The 23,060-nt window shown below is 38.5% G+C and overlaps 1 protein-coding gene across 3 annotated transcripts in view; it reads right to left on the reverse strand.

Moving 5' to 3' along the window:
* The window catches only part of METAP1D (methionyl aminopeptidase type 1D, mitochondrial), a 73,656-nt gene that overhangs the window by 28,105 nt on the left and 22,491 nt on the right, over positions 1-23,060 (reverse strand). The window contains exon 1 of one of the 3 annotated variants that reach the window (XM_052635426.1): positions 13,664-13,775. The exons of the other annotated variants lie outside the window; for them this stretch is intronic. The gene's annotated coding sequence lies outside the window, so the exon portion shown is untranslated. Of the gene's footprint in view, positions 1-13,663; positions 13,776-23,060 lie in introns of those variants that run through there. 3 annotated transcript variants of the gene reach the window in all.

Below are 23,060 nucleotides of genomic sequence, written 5' to 3' on the forward strand. Positions count from 1 at the left end.
AGGATGCAGGCCAATTGTTATGCAGGTACTGGAAAACAGATCACTTTCTTTAATGCTCAAAATAAAGCACACAGTCTAGAGTATACTAGCATAAATACTTGTCTGAAATAAAGGTTCTACTTGACATCCAACAGTGTTGTCCTTGAAGTTATTTATAGCTAAGACTGCTAAAACAGCAACAAAGATTCCACGGAAATAAAAAAAGAAATATGCAAAGTATTTCAAGTGATGGAAAAAAAAAGTCACAAGTCACTTTTATGCTAAAACATAAAAATTTGTCCTAGTTGCTTAAAGGTCTAAGTTTGCAAATTTTATGAGACTTTATCATTCTCATATTAAAATAGAATTGAGCCACTACAACAAATAAAACTAACTAGCCAGGGCTTCCCTGGTGGCTCAGTGGTAAAGAACCTGCCTGTCTATGCAGGAGACATAGGTTCGATCCCTGACCCAGGAAGACCCCACATGCTGGGGAGCAACTAAGCCCATGTACCACAACTATTGAGTCTGTGCTCTAGAGCCCGGAGCCACAACTACTGACCCCATGTACTGCAACTGCTGAAGCCCTCACACCCGAGACCCCAAACTGCACAACAAGAGAGGTGACTGCAATTAGAAGCCCACATGCTGCAATGAAGAGTAGCCCCCGCTGGCCACAACTAGAGCAAAGCCTGTGCAGCCACGAAGACTCAGAGCAGCTATACACAAATAAATATAATAGTAATAAAAAGCCAACTAAATAGTCAAATGAAGGTGAGGTAGTAGTCCTCATCGCACATACGAGGCTATGGATGTCAGAACTCATCATCAAGCCCCCAAACCAAAGCCTGGGAATCCTGGTTCTAGAGAAGATGAGCTGGAAAGTCAGCCACAGAGCACTTCTGGGAAGAGGAACGGGCAGCGCCTAAGGGCCACCCTCCACCAATAATAAAAACATTCAGGAAAGATGCCTGGGTCAAGGCAAAACGTGACCTTCCCGAAGGCTCCATCAGGAAGTTGGCTTCATGCTACACACCTTTTCCTTTTAAAAAATGTATCAGTACTAACTGATAGAGTATAATGTCAATGACAAGTTCAGAAATGCATAGAGGAAAAATATTTTTTGTTTCTTGACAAGAGCGAACTGGATAACATGTGATTATTCATTAATTTACACCACCAGCAACTAGGGATCTGTTATTTAAACAAAAAGCATTCCTCTCTTTTTGGGCCACAAAAACAACCCAACCTATTCTGGAAACACAGATCAATAAGTACACCTATTTAATAAAGTAGAGTCATATTTGTGAAACTAGAAAAAAGTTCCTTTAGGCTGGCCCAACTCTAGCCTGGGGAAGAATGTCAAAGATTATAGTAAAACACAAAATCTAAAACTAAAATCAGATCATTTAAGTGGATAAGTGGAAGTTACATAGAAATGATTGATCTGTAAAAGGAACTAAGGCTATTATATAAAATTTCTCCATTTAAGGTGAAAAACGTTTAGTTTAAAATTTGAATTTAAATTCATTTTTATAATCATAAAACATTGAGTCACACTGAAATAGTATATGCTTAGAAAATCCCATTGTGTCTCAGCTAAAGTTTAGAGAAAAGCAGCTTTTTAACACTTCAACAATACATATACTCAGGCAACTTCTTGGACAAAGAAATATTGTATCCTTTCATGGGAAATAAAGGAGCTGTTTATTAGGGCTGTGGTTAAAATGTAATAATTCATTCTAGTTGAGCCCTGTGAAAAATGTCATCAAAATATCATTTTCTTTGCCAGATTTTCTGCATGCCGTGATATCATTTAAATACAGAATAAAAGACAAGCTCTGATCAGAGTAGAAGTACAACACCAAAATGACCCAAAAGCAAACATTCATTCTGTCAAAGTAACAGGAAAGAATTTCACACAGTCCTGAGACCCAGAAAATGCACACTTCTAGGTTAGCACAGAACATCTGGCAAGCTTCAACTTTCCAACGTCTCTCAAAAAAAAAAAATTCCTGTTACCTCACATACTTGGGTTAAAGCAGAGGAAAAAATAGAAAAAAATTATATTAGAGAACACAAGAAAGCATTAGAAAGAGCAATTTCACAGAAATGACACATGGATTTCAATTTTAGAGAAAGTCTATATAAAAATATAATCAGCTTAAGAATTCACATACTAAGCAAGTTCTTTAATTCTTTAAAGAAGACTGTTCTTAAGTACTACCGTCATGTAAAATACTGCTCAAAATATTAGCTATTTGGATAAAAATATCAAGTAACAGAAGACACTGGAACTTTTATGATCAAAAGTACAGCTTTAGTATGAATATTTTCAATTGTATTAAAGCATTGAAAAGTACAATTTTAGTCTCTCACAACAAGGTCAACTGAATTCTACATGCAACATGATCTAGTTATATTGTTGGATGCATTTCTTTTCCTCTTTTCCTTTCTTTCTTCCTATGAGCCCTTTAAAGTTATTTATGCAAGCAACTGATATAAAACAGTTCAGAGCTTTCACCCAGACTTCAGTATCATTAGCTTCCCTGGTGGTGCAGACAGTAAAGAATCTGCCTGCAGTGCAGGAGACCTGGGTTTGAACCCTGGGTTGGGAAGATCCCCTGGAGGAGGGCATGGCAATCCACTCCAGTATTCTTGCCTGGAGAATCCCCATGCACAGAAGAACCCGGCAGGCTACAGTCCACGGGGTCACAAAGAGTTGGACATGACTGAGTGACTCAGCGTGTAGCATTCCCCCCCTAAAACCCATAAAACTACATCTTAATATTTTCCTGAGAATGTTTTCAATGTACAACTCAAGTGAAAGGCATGAAATAAAAAGAAACCATTTGAATATAGATACTACAGCGGTATTTTGACAATTATGGGAGCTTTGTCTCTGCCCTGTAACCAGGCAATAGAAGTGGTAGGTAGTTAGGTAGGTAGGTCAATAATCACAACTGAAAATGAGAAAGCTAAACTCTAGGAAAACAATGTATTTCCAGCCTTCTGCAGTTGAGACTGCACAGATTCAAGACAATAGAGGCCAAGATCACTCATCAAGGAGTCCTTTTCACACAAAAAAAAAAGAGAGAGAGAGAGAGAAAATACACAGTCACCCTTTTAGCAAAAGAAAAGGTTCCAAATTATCTGAAGGCAGCTTTTTGAAGTTATATAGTTATGTTGCCACAAATAACTTTATATTCAATTCAACTGTGTAGCTTTAGTTGACCATATGACTAAATAACCACTCCATTGCTTTCAGAATTAATGCAAAAAGTACAATGTATTAAACTACAACACGTTTAAAAGACTCCTTATAAACTGTCTCATTTTTTTTTCTTTTTCAGATATAGATGCTCAGCTATAAAATCATTATTTTCTGTACAGAAAGATTAAAAATGAAAACCATCACCACTACCCAAATGCGTTCTCTTTATCTGTATAAAGCAGATTGCCTCTCATATTTGAAAATATAATATTACTTAAAAACCTTAGCTGACAGAGGTCATTCACACTTGATAGAATGACAAACTCGTCATCTCATTTTTAGATTAAAGTCTTCAATAGAGCCACAGTTCTGAAATATCTGATGGTTACAATATTTGAAGCATGCTATTGTCTAATGTGAACATTTTTTGAACTATATTTCCATGAGAGTGTTACAAAAGAAAAAGATACCAACCCCCAAAATGCCTCAATAAAATATAGTCCAATTGGAGGTAAAAAGAAAGAAACAATGGAATTTCAAACACTTTACATTTTGTTTGTGAGTGCGACACAGATTTCCCCCCCCAAAGGTGTGCCTTCCTAATTATACTTACTTGAGTCGCTGTTTAAGTTGGTTTCTCTTCTCCAAGCATTAGCTGGTTTACTTCGGCAAGTTCTCCTAAGCCTTAGTTTGCTCAAATGTTAACAGGAATAGTAACACCTTCCTCACAGGGTTGCTTTGACAACTGTATGCCCCAAGGTGTGGAAGGCGCACAAGATAAGCACATAAAAGGTCATCATGATCACTGGTTCCCTGGCTGTGGGAGAAGGCCACTCTATAATGAACTAATCAGTAGGCAGAAACCAGACTGAATGCTGAAATGTGTTTTGGATAACTATAAAGTAAGTGACTCACAAAACAGTCAGGAGATCCTAGGTTGGGTTCCAGAACTGCCAGTTAAAAACCACTCTACCCAAAGCACTGGTCCTCTCCTGCCTTTATCACAGGAATACTCTGACCATCAAATGAGACTGCAGATGTATAAATACAAAATGGACGGCATCTGATTGCAGCATATTAAGAGAACGCTTAAACTCAGGAGGATGAATTATGCACAGCCTAATTTTCCTAATTTTGATGTTTTCCTGAGAGTTCTTGGTGGGGCCTTGCTAGAAAGCTGATAGTAAAGTCTAAGGAAAATATCTTCTTCCATTTAGAAGCATAAAAGATTCTAGCTTTTTCAAGAATCATATCCTTCCAAACACATTAGCATATTGAATAGACTTTATATTTGTGCAAGGGGTGGACTGAAAGAAATTGTGTTCTAGAAATATTCTACTCAGTTATGAAGACATTTTCTGTAAAGTTGCCTATCACAAATAATTTTGAGATATCAGAATGTTGCTATTTTTAGTCTGTTACTAAATGATGTTTAGTCAATGTTTTGCTTACCTGTAAGCTGTTACGTTGTCCTTGGTAACTTTAGTACCTCAAAGTCTGTAAGAGCTTAAACATATTTTTTTTGGCGTGAGACTATTTAATAGAAATATTCTAGAGCTCACTGAACCTTATTGTTTAAATGTACTAAAAAAGTCTTCTTTGCATAAAAATTCCTGTTTATTAAACAGTAATACAAGAAGAACTTATTTACATTTCAAGCACTACCAACATACATCATTTACGACAAAAAAGGCAAGCACTCCATAAGAAATGCTCAATCACTGTCAATCACAAACACTAAAATATACATAAACCAAAGCAAGCTGTGTGAACTGTATTAAATTCAGCTAAACACAGAATTACCAACAGAACAAACAAAAAAACAAATAATTATCAGTGACTCACAGAGCTATTTACACGAGATACACAAAATAACATGGAAAGGTGTAACCATGGTAACCTGATAGCCTAAATTGAGTGCCTTTAACATTTGCATTTATTTAAATACTATGCCAACTGATGTCTTTATAAAATTTAAATATTTCAAAAGTAGTCAAAGCTTATCCTTGTTAACTGATCACAGATCAAAATAGTTTCAACTATAAATCAGCTGTCTTTAAAGGTATTCAGGGACCAATTTAATGAAACCATGATAAAAATGTCTAACAATTTTTTCTAATTTTTCAGTGAACTGTTATTTTCACAACCACTGATTAACAACTGAAAAAAATTCAACTATATACAATAAATCCCATAGTAGTCAAGTAATATTAAAACATGCTTTGACATAAAGATTTATCTAAAATTCACCCTGTTGCATGTAACCACCCCACTTCTTCTAATTAGCTACTAAAGCAGAAATGGCATTAGCTGTTTCAGTTTACAGGTGATTTTCACTGACAATTACCATTTGAATGGTTTAATATTTAATGCTACAGTTAGTCCTAATGTCTTTTATTTTATTTCATAAGCTATAGGAGTAAAACATTATTTTGTAGTTCACTGGTTCCCACACTTAAGATGTAATGTTCAGTGTGTATTTCATTATGTAGATGAGCAATAGATGTTGTTTGACATGATTTAAATGGGTCAACAGTATTTTCCTAGTCACATTAATCATCCAGACAGCTAGAATAAAAAAAAAAGGCCTTGAAAACTAAAACTAGAGAATCTATTCACACAAATGACACTTACCATGGCAGGTTATCTAGGATGTGGTTAAGGAGAAGGAAGAGGTACAGACTTTGAACACATGTTTCATTATTTGTTCAGAAACCATTTCAAGACCCTAGCTCTATTTTCAGAATACAAGTGAACACCCACAGGGACAGATTTCTGAGATACCAAACTGTAGTTTTAAAAAAAAAAAAGCATCAGATGGAAATCTATGAAAACTTTTGCATTAGAGAAGAAAGAAAAAAATTTGCGGAAGCCAGCTGCAAAGGAGCCGAGGCCCCAAGGACACAATCAGACCCATATTATACAAATATACAGCAGTATAGATGAGGACACAGGCTTCCCAGGTTGTGCTAGTGGTAAAAGAACCCGCCTGCCAATGCAGGACACAAAAGAGACGCGGGTTTGATCCCGGGTTGGGAAGATTCCGTAGAGGAGGGCATGGCAATCCACTCTAGTATTCTCACCTGGAGAGTCCCATGGACAGAGGAGCCTGGTGGGCTACAGTCCACAAGGCTGCCAAGAGTTAGACATGACTAAGACGACAGCACCCATCGATGAGGATACAGCATTATGTCCTCACACAGTGAAGAACTTATTTACATTTCAAGCACTACCAACAAGAAGTGAAAGGAAGAAGAACAAGGGAAAGCAGAACTGGCCTTTAAATACAGCTACGAATCACCTCACTCCAGCTCTGTGTAAAAAGATCTGGTAAGGAGCATGGAGATCGACAGATGTGACGCTCTGAACAGCAACTCCACCTTTCTCCTCCCTTCCTCGTCATGACTGACCTCTGCACCGAGCCTGACCAAGAAATGCAGCTCTGGCCTACACGGCTGGGCACCATGCTGGAAGACGATCCTGCAGAACCATCCCACCACTTTGTTCTACATGAATTAGGCCCTTTCTAATAAATGGATGGATGCCACACACATCGCTTTCTGCCCACCGGAAACTCCTGAGCATTGGCAGCTGTGAAGAAGCCAGTGTCTGACATTAACTTTTTCTTTGTGAATCCACTTCTCAAGGGTCATTTTCCTGAGTAGATGCACTCTGTCCTCGCCTGAAACCACACAGAACGAGCCAGAGTTCATAGGAAACTTGCTTTTTTCCCCCCTGATTATGAAATGGTATATGGATGATATTAAACACTTTAATGACAATACTGGGGGCTTCCCAATGGCTCAGCAGGTAATAATCTGACTGCAATGCAGGAGATGAGAGTTTGATCCTTGGATCGGGAAGATCCCCTGGAGGAGGAAATGGCAACCCACTCCAGTAATATTGCAGGGAAAATCCCATGGACAGAGGAGCCTATTGGGCTACAGTCCATGGGATCGCAGAGTCATGACTGAAGCGATTTAGCACGCACACGCACATAACAACATTGAGAAAGCATAAACAATATAAAGAAAAAAAGGGTAAAGAGCTTTCTCAAATGACCACTGTTAACATTCAGCAGTGGCACCCCACTCCAGTACTCCTGCCTGGAAAATCCCATGGACGGAGGAGCCTGGTGGGCTGCAGTCCATGGGGTCGCTGAGAGTTGGACATGACTCAGTGACTTCACTTTCACTTTTCACTTTCATGCATTGGAGAAGGAAATGGCAACCCACTCCAGTGTTCTTGCCTGGAGAATCCCAGGGACGGGGGAGCCTGGGGGGCTGCCGTCTATGGGGTCGCACAGAGTTGGACACGACTGAAGCAACTTAGCAGCAACAGCAGCAACATTCAGCAAACATACTTTAGACCATTTCTCTATGTGTGTGTCTGTTAAGTTGCTTCAGTCTACATGAAACTTTTTATCCTCTTGGGTTACTGGTTTCACAGTATTCCTTTATATGGATGAGTAAAATAGCCCTTTATTGAACCAGTGATGAGCATTTAGGTGAGCTCTTTTGTTTTTTGCCCTGCAAAATACACTGTATACAAATATATGTATTTGTAATTACTCTCTTTAGCTTAAATTCCCAGAAGTAGAATTCTTGAGCTAAAAAATATACAAAATTCTGACACACCTGCACAACTGCTCTCCACAAAAGAGAAATTTATATTCCCAAAGGTGTCAAATTCCCTACACCCTCACCAATATTATTAGTGATGAAATCTTTGTCAGTCTGATAAATGAAAAATGGCATCTCGCTTTTACTTATTTTTTTCAGATACTCCTGAGATTGAAGATTTCTTTATGTACTGATATACTTTTATGAATTCCCCATTTAGGCCTCTTATAGGTTGATTTTTACTGGATTTACTTTTAAGTGTGCTCTGTAAAATAGGAACATTAAATGTTTGTGTAGTATATTGTTTCAATTTTTTTTCAGTTTTCCATTTGCATTTCAACCTTATTTTAAAGTGTGTTCAGCCATACAACTAGGTTTATATTGAATTTATAGATTAATCTAGGGAGACTATGGATCTTCCCTGGTGGCTTAGATGGTAAAGCGTCTGCCTACAATGCAGGAGACCTGGGTTCAATCCCTGGGTCAGGAAGATCTCCTGGAGAAGGAAATGGCACCCCACTCCAGTATTCTTGCCTGGAAAATCCCATGAACAGAGGAAACTGGTTAGGCTACAGTCCATGGGGTCGCAAAGAGTCGGACACGCCTGAATGACTTTACTCTCTCACTCACTTCACTCACTCAGGGAGACTATGACTCTCTAAAATATTCAGTTGTTTTATTTAAGAGTTGTCCTTGTATTTATTGCATGCATGCGTGCTAAGTTGCTTCAGTGATGTCCGACTCTTTGCGACCCTATGGAATGTAGCCCACCAGGCTCCTCTGTCCATGGGATTCTCCGGGCAAAAATACTGGAGTAGGTTGCCATGTCCCTCTCCAGGGGATCTTCCCAACCCAGGGACTGAACCCACATCTCTTATATCTCCTACACTGGCAGGTGGGTTCTTTACTACAGTCTTCTTTAATATATCTCGGTAGACATCTAATGTCTTCACACAGACCTGTGTATTCTTTATTATTTGTTTACTCCAGGATATTTGATACTTTCGGTTGCTATTATAAATGGAATTTTTCCATTATATCTTCTGCCTAAATAGTCGGTCATGACTGAGTGACTAAGCACAGCACAGTACATAGGACAATAACTTAAAAAAAAAAACAACCCTTAAGTTTAAAAGTTGATTTAATACTCCAGCGTCATACATTTATGTGCCTCAATACCAGACTCGCATACTTTTTCCAATGGAAAGGAGTGTGTTGGGGCTGAGTGGGGTTCATTGGACTTTGCTTTCCATCACTGCCAACTTACCCCCTTACCTTGTCCTTCCCTAGTGTTACCCTCCTTCTTCTCATATATGAAGTGTTGAACCCAATAGGTTTAACAGGTGCTAAAAGTGCCGGTAAATTAAAAGCACCAAAACAGGACAGATTTTTTGGAAAGGTTTGATATTTAAAATATTTTCCCTTGGGACTTTCCTGGTGGCCCAGTGGCTAAGACTCTGTGGTCTCAATGCAGGGGGCCTGGGTTTGATCCCTGGTCACAGAACTAGATCACACATCACAACTAAGAGTTTGCCTGCTGCAAATAGAAACTGATCAGACCACTAAATAAATTAGAATATTTTTAAAAAATAAAAATGCTTTAAAAGATTATGAGCCCTCAAAAGCAATGACCTAATAATGAGGGGTTGGGGGGGGGGAACATTAAAACTTCTAAACACTTATTATTGTTCTACAGTTATCTATGCCGTGAAAGTGCTGCACTCAATATGCCAGCAAATTTGGAAAACTCAGCAGTGGCCACAGGACTGGAAAAGGTCAGTTTTCATTCCAATCCCAAAGAAAGGCAATGCTAAAGAATGCTCAAACTATAGCACAATTGCACTCATCTCACATCCTAGTAAAGTAATGCTCAAAATTCTCCAAGCCAGGCTTCAGCAATACGTGAACCGTGAACTCCCTGATGTTCAAGCTGGTTTTAGAAAAGGCAGAGGAACCAGAGATCAAATTGCCAACATCCACTGGATCGTGGAAAAAGCAAGAGAGTTCCAGAAAAACATCTATTTCTGCTTTATTGACTATGCCAAAGCCTTTGACTGTGTGGATCACAATAAACTGTGGAAAATTCTGAAAGAGATGGGAATACCAGACCACCTGAGCTGCCTCTTGAGAAATCTGTATGCAGGTCAGGAAGCAACAGTTAGAACTGGACATGGAACAACAGACTGGTTCCAAATAGGAAAAGGAGTACGTCAAGGCTGTATATTGTCACCCTGCTTATTTAACTTCTATGCAGAGTACATCATAAGAAAGGCTGGGCTGGGATAAACACAAGCTGGAATCAAGATTGCCAGGAGAAATATCAATAACCTCAGATATGCAGATGACACCACCCTTATGGCAGAAAGTGAAGAGGAACTAAAAAGCCTCTTGATGAAAGTGAAAGAGGAGAGTGAAAAAGTTGCCCTAAAGCTCAACATTCAGAAAACTAAGATCATGGCATCCGGTCCCATCACTTAATGGGAAATAGATGGGGAAACAGTGGAAACAGTGTCAGACTTTATTTTGGGGGGATCCAAAATCACTGCAGATGGTGACTGCAGCCATGAAATTAAAAGACGCTCACTCCTTGGAAGAAAAGTTATGACCAACCTAGATACCATATTCAAAAGCAGAGACATTACTTTGCCGACTAAGGTCTGTCTAGTCAAGGCTATGGTTTTTCCTGTGGTCATGTATGGATGTGAGAGTTGGACTGTGAAGAAGGCTGAGTGCTGAAGAATTGATGCTTTTGAACTGTGCTGTTGGAGAAGACTCTTGAGAGTCCCTTGGACTGCAAGGAGATCCAACCAGTCCATTCTGAAGATCAGCCCTGGGATTTCTTTGGAGGGAATGATGCTAAAGCTGAAACTCCAGTACTTTGGCCACCTCATGCGAAGAGTTGACTCATTGGAAAAGACTCTGATGCTGGGAGGGATTGTGGGCTGGAGGAGAAGGGGACGACCGAGGATGAGATGGCTGCATGGCATCACGGACTCGATGGACATGAGTCTGAGTGAACTCTGGGAGATGGTGATGGACAGGGAGGCCTGGTGTGCTGCGATTCATGGGGTCTCAAAGCATCAGACACGACTGAGCGACTGAACTGAACTGAACCTAATTTTATACCTTAGTCTTGCTTTTGTGTTGAGTTATGTGTCTGGGGTAGGTTGGGACAACTCTAATCTTTTCAGTGGTTGGGTTCCTGTCTCCATTGAGCCCTTCTGCATTCTGCAGCTGTAACCTCAGCTCACAGGATCTTTAGTTTTGGAATGCAAACTCTTAGCTGCGGTGGGATCTTGTTCCCCGACCAGGGACCTGGGCATTGGGAGCATGGAGTCTTAGCCACTGGAACACCAGGGAAGTTGCAGATCCAGAACTTTAATTAAAAATAAATTTAAAGTAATCTGCCAGGTTTCTGAACAAGGTCTCTGCATAGCTTTAGTTTCCAGGAACCTTTTGTATTCAGTTTGACTTTCCCCTGGGAAGACAAATATGTCTTGAAGTTGTGAAAAAGGGAGCCAGGGTGTGTGGGGCCAAATCCTCTCTTTTGAGGAGAGCAAATGCCTTCCTGATGTATTCTCTTCCATGCATTTTAGAATTCTAAGTCCAACTCCACCTGCAAGTATGTGAAATCCCTATGACATACTCTTGGCAGGAAAAAAAAAAGACTAATTTTTTCCATTATAAATATCTTATCCACAGGTAATAGCATGGGGGCTTACACCCTTTTCTCTTTTACCTACATTTGAAATTTCCAATAATAAAACATTCAAAGAGCATTTGATTTAGCACTGAAAAGCATAATTTTTTTTATGAATTCAAAGAAGTATAGGAAATCAAAAGATTACTTTAAATCTAGGATGCTGTTTACACATGAGAAAACAAAGCATTTAAAATGAGCATCAACTTGCAGTTGCTCCTGTTAGGAACAGCCCCAGGGCTGATTGCTTCTTGATGGCAGAAACTGTACAGTTATCCACACATTTTGAATCTTCGGTTCACAACGACATGTGCTTCTTGGGAGTCATCCTGGGGTTGAGTTTTAGCTGCTTACTTACATATACTATGAGTATATGAGTTACTTACATATACCATGTAAGTAACAGATTTGGACATCAAACTGTTTCTGAGCACAGGATGATATAAGGTACTGGCTGGGCCTTGACCACTCTGATGATGTACAGAGAGGCAGGAAGTCTTCACAGAAGTTCAACACTGGAAGTGCTGCAGAAATAATACTGCAGCGAGGAAGGTTCTACTTCCACCTTTGTGTCATAAAACCTTAGGCAGCAAGCAGATTTTTTGCACAAACGTATGGGGCCCCTCAGGGAAGTATCTTGGGGATAATATATAAAATTGGAAGGCTATAAATCCTATGAAGGAGATAGCGGTGGACTGACATAGACAGAATTTATACTTAGAAGTAATGTTTCATCATTCCCAAATCTACTCAGCTCTGAACTACATTGCCATGACTAGATGATACTGACCTCACTGACCAATCTGAAAGCTGGCAATATTTGGGTTTGGTGACTGCTAACTTCAGACCTCATAAATATTGTGTAACTCTAGTCTTTTTGCCTCTAGCCAACCAGCCTGACTCCAATTTTCAACCACAAGTGGCAAACTGACACTGAAATTTTATGAGCTCTGCCATATTAGTAATGCACATTTCCTTTTGAATTATTCTAGCCTGAAGCAGATTATAATTATTGTTCCTTTTCCCACACAGATCTGAAGATCTATAAGTGGTTCAGGTGGCGACATCAATGTTTCCATGTCCCACGTAGACTGGTAAATAAAAGCCCGTATATGACAAATGAAAAGCAGGTGGATTTTTGTATTGCTAAAATTTTAAATATCTTAGCTAATTAAAGCTCGGTCCCTGTCAGAGTGTGTCCACAGAAAATGATTCCCTATCTTCTTAGAGATGTTTTTCATCTTACTATCAAATAAATGTATCCTGTACAGTTTGCTTGGAGCAGAATACTCAGGTAGTCAGTGATCCATACTATAGATAAAGTTAGTTCTACACCAAGATAAATATGTGGTCTTAGCTGCTGGAAAACATTTTTCGACATAAACAATGTGGCTACGTTCTAGGCTAACCTATTTGCCCAAAATGTAACTAAAATACTACATGTTTGCAATGAAAACGAAAAGCTAGGAAACAATTCAGCTGCAAACGCCTAATATTTCAGCTACATTATGGGTTTTCTGGGCTAGCCTGGGAATGTTGCTCCCGTTTGCAGTGTGGTTTCTAGAGGAAAAGATGTTCTATCTGGACAGTGAGGGAAAGTGGAATGTCCACTCTATGGCCTCTTCCTCTCCAGCTCCCACTCGAAAGGGGATGCAGGCTGAGTGGCCCTGAAAATACTACAGAGGAGAGAAAGCCAAGTCTCATTCCTTCTCCTAAGAGCTGTACCAGCCCCAGAGGCAGGATCCTCATGTTGCTTCCGCTTATTCCAACTTGTAGAACAAGTGAAAAACAAGCAAGTCTGCTTTGAAGTTCAAGCAATACCCCCTCCCCGACCCTTAGCACTGGAATGAACATTTCAAGCCCCAGTACAGCCACCCGGACAGGAAACATGGTGGTTCTCCCCGACTCCTGTCACTCTGCCCAGAGTTCACCAGTACAGGCCGGAGGTCCATTCATAACTTAGGTGGAGCCAGTGAGGCTGGAGCGTCTAACTTCAGTTCTGAATCTAAGATTTACTAGCTACCAACCTTCAGCAAGTTACATAAACATTTTGTGCCTCAGTTTCTTCATCTGTTAAAAAAGGGGAAATAAAAAAATTATGAGGATTAAAATAAGTTCATGTGTATTAAGTACTTATCAGTATGGCACCTGGCACTCAGAGATCAAGAAGCTGAGCACGGCAGCTGGCACTCAGATACTGCTGGAAAGAGTGTTGATTGGCTCAACCACATTGCAAAATTGTCAGGATGAAGTCACTAGTTCACTCCTAGAAATACAGATAACAAACATGCATAGAGGTTACAGAGCAGCACCAAAAGCCATCTACAAGAATGTCTGTAAAAGAAAACAGTGGAAATAACCCAAATGCCCATCAACAATAGCATGGGTAAATTATGATAAATTCATAAAATGGAAGACTGGTTTTTCCAGTAGTCATGTGTGGATGTGAGAGTTGGACTGTGAAGAAGGCTGAGCGCTGAAGAATTGATGCTTTTGAACTGTGCTGTTGGAGAAGACTCTTGAGGGTCCCTTGGACTGCAAGGAGATCCAACCAGTCCATTCTGAAGGAGATCAGCCCTGGGGATTTCTTTGGAAGGAATGATGCTGAAGCTTAAAACTCCAGTACTTTGGCCACCTCATGAGAAGAGTTGACTCATTGGAAAAGACTCTGATGCTGGGAGGGATTGGGGGCAGGAGGAGAAGGGGACGACAGAGGATGAGATGGCTGGATGGCATCACCGACTCGATGGACGTGAGTTTGAGTGAACTCCGGGAGCTGGTGATGAACAGGGAGGCCTGGTGTGCTGCGATTCATGGGGTCGCAAAGAGTTGGACACGACTGAGCGACTGAACTTAACTGACTGATACAGGAATAAAAACAAATGTAGCTATAGACAATAATATGGATGGATCTTCAAAATATAAAACCATCAGTCAGAAACAGAAAAAGAGAATCTGTGATTTTATTTATAAAAAGAAAAAAAAACAGGCAAAACTGCATCATACTCTTTAGGAATCTATACATGGGAGTAAAACTATAGACAATAGCAAGAAAGTGAATACTATTAAAGTCAAGACTGTGACTAGCTGGAAGATGATAAAGACATGTAGACTGGGAAAGACAATGAGCGCTCTTCTGAGGTGCAGGCAATGTTCTGATTTTTTTTTTAAACTGGCACAGTAGCAATATATGTGTTTTATAATCACTCATTAAATTACTCACTTGAAAAAAAATATAAATTACTCATTTGTTTTGCATCCGGTTCTCTTTGTATATTATACATCACAATAAAGTGCTAGAGGGAAAGAGAAGGCAAGAAAAGAAGAAAGGACAGAAGGAGGGAGGGAGGGATAAAGCCAGAACTAGAAAACAAAATAAGCCTAAACAATATGAGAAAGAGTCTAACAACTTGGTTTCTGTGTACTATAATGAGCAAGTAATTCAAAATATTTCTTAATATGTTAAATTCAAGCAATTTTTAAAAATCAAGGAAAATAGGAAATCAAATAATTCACAATTCTTACTATACAGTGAAAATATTACTAGCATAGTTATCTATATTATGCTTCCCTGATGGTTCAGATGGTAAAGAATCTGCCTGCAATGAGGGATTCCTGGGTTCTATCCCTGGGCTGGGAAGATCCCCTGGAGAAGGGAACAGCTACCCACTCCAGTATTCTGGCCTGGAGAATTGCAAGGACAGAGGAGCCTGGCGGGCTACAGTCAATGGGGATGCAAAGAGTTGGACATGACTGAGGGACCTTCATACAATCTATGTTATAATTAATCAACTAAGCTATGAGAAATTTGTATTAGAAAAAAATTAAAATGAATTCTCATAATTACTCTATTACTACAAACTAGTTAATAAATATACTTGATGGCCATGTAACTATTCTTATTCTAGGACTTTTTGGCTACTGTAATATACATGGAACAACAATATTGCTTGAGGAAGCAGAAAAAGCTACCAAACTTTCTTAGCGGGAAAACTGTATTCTTTCAGAAACTTTATAGTAACTATGGTAAAACAACTGACATGTTTGTAGAAATTTTAAAAACAGTTTCATACAGATTATTTAATTTGGTCCAACAACCTGTGTAAAGTAAACTGCAAAGATATTCCTGCATGTGTTTTACAAGCAAAAAACCCCTGAGACTCAAGGGGGTTAAGGGATTTCCACAAGATCACAAAAGTTACAAGTGGCAGATCTGAGTTTCCAACCTAAACCTATTTTTTTTTTTAACTTTTAAAAAATAGAAAATTAGAAACATATGCAAGGATAGACAGATTACTATAACAAACTCCCATGTACCCGTCATCTAGCTTTAACAATTATCCACTCATGCTGATCTTGTTTAACCTACAACCATCTTCCCTTCCCACCGAACTATTTGGAAACCAATCCTAGACACCATATCTGTAAATATTTCAGTATGTATATCTAAAAGATAAGGACACTTTATAAAGAATAAACAATCTAACCTTATTATATCTAAAAAATTAATATTAACTCCTTAACATATCAAATAGCTGTAGTCTTTAGGTACTCTCCTTTTGTTAAATATATATATGACAATTGTATATATAATTATATAAATTATTTATTAAACAAATGGTTTTTAAAAACAGGATCCAAAGAAGAGCTACACATTGCATTTGATTGACATGTCTCTTATGCCTGTTTAATCAATGCTTCTCCTTTTTTCTTCCATGTAATTTATTTGTTAAAGAAATGCATTTCTTTGTCCTTAGCATCTCCCTTATACTGGAATTCACTAGTTATATCTAGTGGTGTCTCCTTTCCGTATATTTCCTATGGACTAATATTAAACCCAGTGACTTGTTCTGATTCAAGTTCTTTTTCTTTTATTTTATTGGCAAGAATATTTAAGGGGTGGTGGTGCTCTGACAGTTGTCTCTCTTATTGAGATACTAGCAGCCCCTGACAGTGCCTAGATCCATTGATTCCTTAGGGGTTTGCCAAGTGGTAATATTTCATTAGTCCTTCTTAATTGATGGCAGGAATATTTCTGTAAAGAAATTCTTTCTTTTCCCAGATTACTGTCTGGTCGGCCTGAGGTTCAGTTCATACAGAGAATCAAGCTAAAGCCTTGATCCTTTCTCCCTACTTCACCAGTTTTCAGGATACCTAGTTAAAAACGCAGAGCTTTGAACAATAAATTTAGTGTTCCTAATTAGAGAGTAGATAAAACTTGTATCTAAAAGATGCTAATCTAAAATATCATTTATTTCTATGTAAATGATTTCTATATGAAAGACTGAATCAGTGAAATTTAATTGCACTTGGGAAGTAAAAATACTGGTCAGACTCAGAAACATTTCGTTAATTTTTATCATAAAGTAAAAACATTAGTCACTTGGGCTTAATATATCATATATCTTCTCCATCCTTTTCTTCTCACACTTTCACTTGTGGGGGAGGTGGGTGGGGCTAGAAGATTAGAGGTAAAAAGAAGACAAGACTGCAATTTAAAGGAGGGGGGAACCCAGTTCCAAATGGATTTTTCTTTAAGAAAGAAATCCAAAACCAAAAGAAAACAGGTAAAATTAGCTATTGGAAATTATGGCCATGTGAATCAACCCTTTCTCCCCACATCTGGCAGCACTTAGCTCCCCGAGGGCACACTTGGTGCCCTAGGGCACCGTTACATATGTTTGACCAGCCAGGCAACAACAAAGGACACGGAGGCTATAAAAAGAGGCAGCAGGTAACCATCAGGCTGGCCAAATGGCCGAGGCACTTTGACAAAACACACAATGAAGCAACTGGTTATTCCCATGGCTGAAAAGTCAACGAGGGAGGGCTGTATTTTAGGATTCAAATTCCACAGTGTGCCTCTCTAAGTCACTGGGTTACTTCCTTGTTTTAATCAGGTCCACAAATCCTCCCTTTTCTTTCAGACACTTGGGGAAAAACATCGGAGACAGGCTGTATAAAGCAACCTTGTGTGCTTGCCAAAAGCCCATCTAAGAATTCAACTAGACTGTTTTCTGGACTCTCCCCCAGACTCTCCCCCAGCCAGTGAAGGTGCCAAGTTATTCTGCACACCCTGTGGCATTCTGCTCAAAAATGAGACAGAAGCGTTTGTGAGTGACACAGTCCATCTGCTTATACCCATTCTACAACTCAGATGAGTACAGTACAATCAGTTTTAAACACAGCTCCAGCATGAGCAGTCATTTCATAATTAGCAAGTAGAGGCTCTGCCTTTCCCACACCCTGAAGGCCTCTTTTGGAGCCCTTGGTACTGGAGTATCTCCCTTCTCTCCCTCCAAGAATGCCCATCCTTCTCTCTACCTCTTCGCTAAGACTATTAAAAACAAACCAACTCATTTCTTCTAATCCAGTCTTAGCCAAACCCAGGAATGATAACACCTATTAAACAAAGGTTTTGTGTGGATATTCCCTTAACCCAAAGGAATGATTCTAACTGTTGGAAAGTTTTGGTTTTACAGGCTGTAGAGTGGAGATGTTTGGAAGCCAGCAGACCCTTCCAATGTTTTCAGTTAACAATTGTTAATAAGCTGTTTCATAAACATGAAGCTGTGAGGGGAAAAAAACTATAAATGTCTTTAGCCTCCCTTTACAGTGAAATATCTCTGAATTATGAGTTTTTAAAAATGAGAAGCTCTTACAATGAAATAATTCTAAATTATATTTAGTATTTACTACATAAAACAAATTCTTAAAACTAAGCAACAGAAATATTTCTTGATGTATCATTCATGCATATATACATACGTAGGAGTGTTAAATTATAGAATTAAGACATCTTTTAGAAAATGCATCACATTCAATTAAATATTTGGAGAAGTTAAATATATTTCCATTTTTAAGTAGAGAAGAAAATTACATGAAAGATTTTATTAAGAAACTAATTGATGTTGTTCCAGGGTCTCCAACTTGACATAAAAGGCAGAAAGGTAACAGATGACTGCATTACTATTGCTTGTGACTTTAGCATACCAAGACTTTGAATTTTAAAAGATACTTTCAGATACTGAAGGTTGGGGCCAGGGTTCATGGGTTAAGAATGCAGACAGAGGTCTGTCCAGGATATCTCTCCTGTAATGTGACAGCAATGTTGCATCACACATCCTCAGCCCCCTTATTTCTTGCCTGCTTCAGTTCATTTCCACCTCTGCAATATGGTTTGCTGTTTTTTGTTTTGTAATGTAGGCTTAAAAATGAGCTAAGTCAGGTTGCATGAGTTTGAGGCAGTTACTTTCGTAGACTATAATTGTTCATCCACCTGCTATTTTGGAAAATGTTTGCCATAAAGCTCATACTACCATGGACTCGAAGACCAGGAAACATAATCCCTGTCTTTGCTTCACTGTAATATAGACAGTTTCTTCTATTCAAGCTTTTGCTTAGATTTTTACAAATGGGCAAGAACTAAACAATGCTGGGGTTTCTACAGTTCAAGGAGTTTTAGGTCTATTTTTCACAAAAATGAGATATTCTAAAAGTGAATAAATAAGTACATTTATAATTATTGACAAAAGTAAACTGTACTTTGAAAGGTGACACATTCTCTGCAGAGTTTATTGATCATTTCTTCGTTTGTTATGGTTTTACCACATATTTCTTGCTGAATTCTTATTCTTCTGTTTTCCTTCTTTATTCAAATTGTGTTGTATCAAGAAGACTAAAAACAGCCTATAAGCCTATAACATTTACATAGACTATAATGTAAGGTTGGTCTTCCCTTGTGGCTCAGCTGGTAAAGAATCCGCCTGCAATGTGGGAGACCTGGATTCGATCCCTGGGTTGGAAAGATTCCCTGAAGAAGGGAAAGGCTACCCACTCCAGTATTCTGGCCTGGAGAATTCCATGAATTGTATAGTCCATGAGGTTGCAAAGAGTTGGACACGACTGAGTGACTTTCACTAGTATAAGGCTGCTTTAACAATAAATACATGGTTAAAGTAGCATACTAATCATGATAAGCTGATGAGAAAACCAAGGACCAAGTTAGAACATGTTTCTAATGTTCTTAAATTATTTAAGTGAATTTATATCTATAATGAACACTAAAAACAAGCACTGTCCTTCATTTATTACCCCTAAGAAACTGATTTTTAGTCATAGCTTCAAGTTCTTACATATCTATATTTGTCATGTTGATCATAGCAAATTAAACTTATTTCTCCTTATAAATCTTCCTTTAATAATGCCAATGATGTTACTAGTAAAGGAAAAACTAAGTTGAAGATCACGTACAGCATGCTACCAGTAGAAACACACATGCATAGAGGTTTGCACATGCATAGAAAAACAAAGCCTAGGTGAAGATAATGACTAAGTTTTCCTGCTTAAAATTCTTCAATGTTCATCAACTGCTTTTATTTTGAAAATTTCTTTTTTGGGGTATTTTTTTTTGAAAATTTCTATTTTGGGATCATCAACTGCTTTTAGAACAGAATTCGTTTCTCAGACTTGATGAGGTCCTGCGTGGTTTGGCCCTGCCTGCTCCTCTCCCTGTCACTCACAGCCAGCCAGCCACCAGGCCCCCTTTCCGCTTCTCAGACACACTAAATCCTTTCTCGTCTCTGCATCTGCTCTTTCACCAGCTCCTCACGTCACTGGCTCATTCACATCCTTCAGGCCTCAGCTCAAATGTCGCTTCATCAGAGAGGCCTTCTGGGACCACTCTCTCTAAAGTGGTCTCCCCGGTTGCTCACTCCCTCTTAACTTTGTTTATTTCCTTCCAAGCACTTTCCCATTGCAGAGTTATCGTGTCTAATTGTGTCTTCTCGTCTCCCCTCGCAGGATACCAGCTCCACCAGGCCTAACCCACAGCACCTACCCTCTCCTGCTGTGGGAAATCTTTAGTACTCTGCACTGGAATTTTCTTCTCAGAGTCTAATTTTCACAATTTGGATTTCACTTTCTTATCAAAAGAACTAGTCACATGAGCAAACTCTGCAGTGGGTATAAAGTAACTTGCTACCTGAAAAGCTAGAGATGAGAAAACTTCATACAAATGTCAGTGCAAATGACATTCGTAGATAAATTAAAAGTGAGGAAAATTATTATTTTTTTTGCAACTTCAAGTGAGTTGGTTTAATTCCAGGTAGTACACAATTCAGGATAGAACAAAGACTTAAGAACACAATTTAGAAAGATTCTGGGCTGGATTATGTGGCTCTCATAGCTCAAGCAGAAATGGCTGAGAACTAAAGACAAGTTGAGCTACCATATAATTTAAGAAAATGACTTTTGAAATTACAATGTAAATCAGAGGGGAAAATCAAATAACACCTCTATATATGCTTATATGTGTATAAAATTATATACACATATATAAAAGTAAATACACACATATGTGCCTATACATATATATAAAATTATACACACATGTATAAAATCAAATACACACACATAAATATATAAACATATACATTTGATTACCTATAAGATGACACAATGGCTAATTCTAGACAGAGAGGTCCACGGTTTGATGTGTTAGGTTGGGAGTACTCTAGTATTTATCATCCTCCCCAGTGTGGACTCACTGTCCACATACATGTAACCAGCAGTATGTGGCTGTTGAATGAAGAAATGAACCCATTCATTCCTGGTAACTAGAGCGATCTTGGCATATCCAGCATCATTCTTCTAGACCCCTTCAAACAGCACTGAAGGAGAAAACTGGGGTCTAGAGAACCAATGCGGTTATTGCTATAAGTAAGAATTGTCTGCCCCCGATTCAGAAACCGCCTATTTGCTTTTAGGAGAAAATAAATCAATACAGGTATTAAAAACTCATCATCTTCCCCTCAGGATGGGATGCTCTGACTCACTAGTACTTCTGCCAGGTCACTTTGCCTGCAACTGCGGTTTCATTATAGGGCCCCCGATTTCTGCCCAGTTGTGTGGTCATTCATTCATCTTCAGATGTTTCAGAAATTGAAAAAAATGTTGAAGGCACTAGGAAAAATTTTACAGATTACTATATTGTGAAAATGAGACTAAGCATAAAAGCAAGAAAGCTTTTCTGGTTTCTGTAGCAAACACAATGTCTAAGTAGGCAGCTATGGATTCACTGTGAAAGCTTTAAAAGCCTAACCTAGAAAAGGAAAAATCCATGATGAGAAGGAGAAAGTTCTTCCATGAACTACTTACTAAGTCAAAATACAGGGCTCTCCCTAGGTAAGAATAGCTCTCAGCTGCTAACATGACATAAAGAGAGATATACAGACATGTGCCTTCTGATGGAAGGATATGACATTACCAATGGTGCATTTTAGTCCCCAAATTGAACTTTAATCTGATCAAACTTCAGGATGGAAGTGGTGGAATTTATAGGATATACAGGGGAAAGAAAAATGATAAATGACATCATGGGGATAAAATCGGAAAATCTAGACTGAGAAAACCTACGGAATAAATGACCTAGTTTCTTCAACAAATAAATCACAAGGGGGGAAGAAAAAGGAAGGGAAGGGAAACCTCTAGATTAAAAGATTAAAGGGATACATCAATCAAATGCAATGTGGAAACTGTTTAGTTCCTGATTCCAACAAATCAACCTTGGAAAATAGAGACAGAATCAAAGAAATCTAGAAAAAGATATATTTGATACTAGGGAATTATGCTCAAATTTTATAATGTTTAATATGGTATTTTGTTTACAGTACTTTCAACATTTAAAGTTGCATACTAAATATGTCCAAGATTTGTTTTGCAAATAATCTGTGGAAGAAGGGTATAGGGAGTAGACAGGGGTAGAGGTGACTGAACCAAGATTGTTCAAGTTGGGTGATAGTCCATGGAATGACTATTGTGCCATTCTCTCTACATTAGTATATGTTTAAAATTTTCCCTAAGAAAAAGCTAAAATAATCTATCAGTTAACATAGTACCATCAAAACACACCTACACCAGTTCTCATGTGGTCCAATAATTACATCCATATCACACCAGCCATTTATTAAAATGCAGATTTCTGAGCTCTGCCCCAGACCTACTAATTCAGAAAACTCAAGTGTTGGAAGCTGGGATCTCTACTTTAACAAACTAAATGATTTTTATACACACTGAAGTTTCTTACAGAAACGATTCTTATAAACAATAAAGTCAGATGGTCATTTTGTGTCAGGCTTCACTTCTCATTTTCCAAGTGAGAAAATCAAGGAAGAGAGATAAATTAACCAGCCAGAGTTCACTTTGAGACGCTGAAGGAGTTGAGATCTTTGAGGCTTTCAAATGACTTTTCAGTTTATTGTTTAAGCTCCGAGCAACATGGCCTCATTTAAAATACATTATCATTTGCTTTTAAAAGTTTGGTTCAAATTCCACCACAAGCAGTTTACCCTTTTAACCCTTGGAGATTAAAACACATACAACATAAGTACCACAGGGGTCCCATATATCTTTTAAAAGAGACCTCTATCAGGATATAAGAGATAGCTTGGCATTCTGATAAAAGTAGAGGTGTTTGTGGCCAAACCCCTGAGATACGGCTGAAAACTGAAAGCCCCTTTTCATTTGATAGGGCCTTAGTGTAAGG

Source organism: Budorcas taxicolor, chromosome 2, assembly GCF_023091745.1.
Source record: "Budorcas taxicolor isolate Tak-1 chromosome 2, Takin1.1, whole genome shotgun sequence".
NCBI classification, from domain to species: Eukaryota; Metazoa; Chordata; class Mammalia; order Artiodactyla; family Bovidae; genus Budorcas; species Budorcas taxicolor.